At 43.9% G+C, this 4911-nt stretch overlaps 1 pseudogene; it reads left to right on the forward strand.

Annotated features, from left to right (window-relative positions):
• The first annotated feature begins 2932 nt into the window (after positions 1–2932).
• On the forward strand, positions 2933–3679 carry LOC126516101 (RNA-binding motif protein, X-linked 2-like; annotated as a pseudogene).
• The last annotated feature ends 1232 nt before the right edge of the window (positions 3680–4911 follow it).

Raw genomic sequence — 4911 nt, forward strand, 5'->3', positions numbered from 1 at the left:
TCTTCTTCTTCTTCTTCTTCTTCTTCTTCTTCTTCTTCTTCTTCTTCTTCTTCTTCTTCTTCTTCTTCTTCTTCTTCTTCTTCTTCTCCCCCCCCTCTGGTGTGTGTGTGTTTGAGACACGTTTTTCTGTGTAGCTTTGGTTGTCCAAAACTTGCTCTGTAGACCAGGCTGGCCAAACTCAGAGATCCTCCTGCCTCTGCCTCCTGAGTGCTGAAATTAAGGTCTGCGCCACTGCTACCTGACTCAACTTACTCTCTTTTTTCTTTTTTTCCGAATGCAGTTTTTTTTTTTTTTTTTTTTTTTTTTTTTTGTAGCTTTGGAGCCTGTCTTGAACTAGCTCTTGTAGACCAGGTTGGCCTAGAGCTCACAGAGATCCACCTGCTTCTGCTTCTGCTTCCCAAGTGCTGGGATTAAAGGCGTGTGCCACTGCGGCCTGGCTTGGCCTGTTTTCTTATAGCAGCTAAGACCACCTGCCCGGAGATGGCATCACCCACAGTGGGCTGGGCCCTCCCACATCAACCATCAAATCAAGAAAACACCCTTAAAAAAAAGAGAGAGAGAAAGATAGAAAAGAAATCCTCTTATACAGTTGCCTACATCCAATACTACGGAGACATTGTCTTAAGATTACTTCTTCCCAGGTGGCCCTAGCCTATGTCAAGCTGACATAAAAAGTAACTAGCAGTGCCTGGCGGTGGTGGTGCACACTTTAATCCCAGCACTAGGGAAGCTGAAATCTCTGTGAGTTTCAGGCCAGCCTGGTCTACAGAGTGAGGAGAGCCAGGACTGTTTCACAGAGTAACTCTGTCTGGAGAAAAAAAAAGTAACCAGTAAGGTAAAGTCACTATCTTTATTGTCAAGATTTGCTAGAAAAAACTCTCCCCTGATTTGTTCATGGCATGACAGCTCCAATGCCAGGAGAGAGTGTGTTGTTCTCTCTCTCTCCTTCTCTTCTGCTTCCTAAATTTTGGAATACTTTCAGATTTATAGAAAAATTGTAAAGGCATTTTCAATACTATTGTCCCTAAAGCTACAAAGCTGAGAGGCTGGAGAGATGGCTCCTATAGAGGACCTGGGTTCGAGTTCCAGCACCCACATCAGGTGACTCACAACTGCCTGTGTACTGGCTGGTTTTGTATGTCAATTTGACATAAGCTAGAGTCACCAGAGTGAGATCCAGTTGTAAGGTCTTTTCTCATTTAGTGATCATTGAGGGAGGGCCCTGTCCATGGTGCCATCTGTGGACTGGTGGTCCTGGATTCTATAAGGTTACTGAGTGGCCTAGGGGAAGCAAGCCAGTAAGCAATTCATCTCCATGGCCCCTGCATCAGCTCCTGCCTCCAGGATCCTGCCCTGTTTTGAGTCCCTGTCCTGACTTCCTTCAGCAATAAATAACAAGACTGAACTGTAAGCCTAATAACCCCTTTCTTCCCCAACTTTGGTCTTGGTGTTTCATTGCAGCGATAGAAACCCTAACTAAGACTATATCTTCAGTTCCAGGAGATCTGATGCCTTCTGGCATCTCAAAGCCCTTGCTTGCAGGTAGTATGCAAAACTCACTCAGGCATGCATACATACAGAATAAACAAAAGTCTCACTGTAAAGAAGGGCTGAGTGCGGTGGAAACAGGAGATCGGGAAACTGAAACAAGGGCATCTTAGTTCTGTTTTTAATTGTTTTTTTTTTTTTTTAGCCAGGTTGGGCAAAATAAATAAATGATAGATAGATAATAAATAGATAGATAGATAGATGATAGATAGATAGATAGATAGATAGATAGATAGATAGATAGATTTAAAATAATTGAGCCAGGTATTATGGGACATCCTTTTTTTTTAATGTTTGTTTTCCTGATAGAGGGCCACCAGGTTGATCTAGAACTTACAGAGTTTCATGTAATATTTTACCAAGGAGAAGACAGACAGGGAGCAGGACAGGAAGTAGACCGGAGCACAACAAGCCTCTACTTGATAAGAAGCAGCACAGTCAGCTCATTGAGGCAGAAATGTCTGTTGTCCATCAGTCCTTACTGTACCAAGGGTTAGTGTGGGCTTAGCAAGAGAATGTGTTTCTTTCTCAGAGGAGGCTGCTGGCAACAGTGGTGACACCTAATTTCGGCGTTTAGGAGGAGGAGCCAGGAGGATCAGGAGTTTGAGAAATGCTAGGTTATATAAGATCTGGTTACAAAGCAGCAATAGCAGCAACAAGAAAGCACTGAACTGCTAGAAGCTGGGCATGGTGGTCCACTCCCAGAATCCTAGCACTTGGAGGGTCACAAGTTGAAAGCAAAGTTAAGACAGGTAATAAATTATGAAGTTGGGATGTTCAGCTGCTGGTGAGACTTTATGGGTGTAGCTTCTGACATTCCTAGGAGACACACTCATAGCAAAGTTCCCTGATTTCCCTGCTCTTTGAACCTGTCTGCCCTCTCTTCGGCAATGATCTCTGAGCCTTAGGTTTGGGAATATTTTGTAGATGTATGTGTAGCCCTGGCTGTCTTGGAACTTGCTTGTAGACCGGGCCTGGCCTCAAACTCAGAGATCTTTCTGCCTCTGCCTCCTCAGTGCTGGGATTCAAGGCTTATGCCACTGGAGCTGGCTGACTCTATCTTTTTTTTTTTTTTTTTTTTTGGTTTTTCGAGACAGGGTTTCTCTGTGGCTTTGGAGCCTGTCCTGGAACTAGTTCTGTAGACCAGGCTGGTCTCGAACTCACAGAGATCCACCTGCCTCTGCCTCCCGAGTGCTGGGATTAAAGGCGTGCGCCACCATCGCCAGGCTTGCTGACTCTCTTGCAAAGAAATATTTCCTTGATGTGAGGTGAGGTCAACACTTAACTCTGGGTAAAATGATAGATGTTTAATTGTTGTTATGAATTATGTTTTTTAAAAAGATTTACTTATGATGGTTTGAGAGAGGAGCGCAAAGGCGCGAATATGAACCCTTTAACCAAGGTGAAGCTGATCAAGGAACTGAATGAGAGGTTCAGCTTGGGTGGCAGAAAAGGGTCTTGGCACTCGGAGTGCAAGGACAGCGCCTGGCTTTCTTGGAGGGCTTCTTTCAGAACTCGCAGAAGGAGACATCATCTGTGTCAATATGGGGAGGTTGTCAACATTTAAATCTTGTGAGAGACAAGAAACCTGGGAAATCCAATCAATTCTGTTTCCTGTGCTATGAAGATCAGAGGAGCACAGTTCTGGCTGTTAACAATTTGAATGGAATTAAGAATAAAGGAAGACCTATCCATGTGGACCATGTGTCAAACTACCGGGCTCCTCAGGAATCAGAAGATGTGGATGACGTGACCAGAGAGCCAGGAGAAGGGCTGTGGTGCTAATATGCCTCCATTAAGTTCTCCTGAGGTCTCTGAAGAGGAAGATGTCAAACCCACAAAAAAGCACAAAAAAGACAAAAAAGAGAGAGAGAGAAAAAAAAGAAAGCCGTGCGGTGGTGGTGTGGCCTTTAATCCTAGCACTCGGGAGGCAGAGGCAGGCGGATCTTTTTGAGTTCGAGGCCAGCGTGGTCTACAAAAGCTAGTTCCAGGACAGGCTCCAAAGCTACAGAGAAACCCTGTCTCAAAAAACAAAAAACAAAACAAAAAAAAAAAAAAGAAAGAAAGAAAGAAAAAAGAGAAGACTGGATGCAATTGCATTGTAGGTTATCTACTTATGCATATAGTTTAGGCACCAAGAAAGGAAGGAGGAGCCACAACTTTTGATATTCTTTATTTGTAATGCTGAAGATAAACCCAGGCCTTACACTAGGCAGGCAGGTACTTAACATTGGGAGAGGAGGGAGAAAAATAACCTTTTTGGATTTTTGGTTTTTTTTTGTTTTTGTTTTTCAAGACAGGGTTTCTCTGTGTAGCCTTGGTTGTCCTGGAACCAACTAACTCTGTAGACCAGGTTAGCCTCAAAGAATAACAATCCTTCTCAGAAGTGAAACTTGACAATGGTCTGGTCCATGGGGCTGCTCAGAAAAGTGCTGCTCTTGTATGTCTCATTGGTATTGGAAAAAATAAACCTGTACAACCTGCCAAAAAAAAGAAAAAAGAAAAAAGAAAAAAGAAAAGTCAGCCAAACACAAATGCACAACCCTCACGAAAGGGAATTTCATAATCCGTGATTATTAACTCCGCCCTGACAGCCTTAGCAACTTTGTTGAGCATCTCTCTTCCTTTTACACTCACTAATGTGCGCGCTTGCACATGTAGAGATCAGGGAACAACTCACAGAAGTCTGTTCTGGCCTTTCACCTTGTGGGCTACAGGGATCGAACTTAGATCGTGTGTACGCTGCTTGCCTTTACCTGCACAGCCATGTCAGTTCCTAGCCTCGGCTTTTTAGATGCCCGACAATGCTGAGCAGTTGTTTCTTTTTTTCCAACTTTTGCTTGTTTCATAACGCCATAGGTATCCAAGTGCCTACGTTTTTGCCAAGACCAATGCTATACTCGTAGCCACTAACACCACCAAAACAGAGAGCCCTGCAACAGACTGGAGCTTCATATCCCCAAGAAAAACAAAAAGAGAAAGAAAGAAAAGGCATTTGTGCAACCTTCGGAAAAAATCCTTTTTCAAAAACAGGTAAATGAATAGTGAAGTGGGCTGTAGTCGCGGGAAGATTCCTCCTCAGCTACAGGCTGGGACTCCACATGAACAAACTGAATTCGGAGAAAATCTGTTTCATTTTCTAACTTAAATGTTGTCCCAGAAGCTAGCTTGCCTACAACAAAGATGGATTCTTCTAGCGCCGACCTCGCTTTTCAAGTAGACATAGCAGCCATCTTTCTTAAGGGCAAAGGAGCAAGCCGGAAAAGTCGCCCGCTCACTGGTCTCTGGAACGCCAGACGCTTTAAATTACTGAGTGTCCAATTGGAATCCAGCTTTCTCACCGGAACCGTCCTACCTCACGGC

This window comes from Alexandromys fortis, unplaced genomic scaffold (genome assembly GCF_014885135.2).
Source record: "Alexandromys fortis isolate MF-2015 unplaced genomic scaffold, M_Fortis_MF-2015_v1.1 scaffold_152, whole genome shotgun sequence".
In the NCBI taxonomy this organism is placed as follows: Eukaryota; Metazoa; Chordata; class Mammalia; order Rodentia; family Cricetidae; genus Alexandromys; species Alexandromys fortis.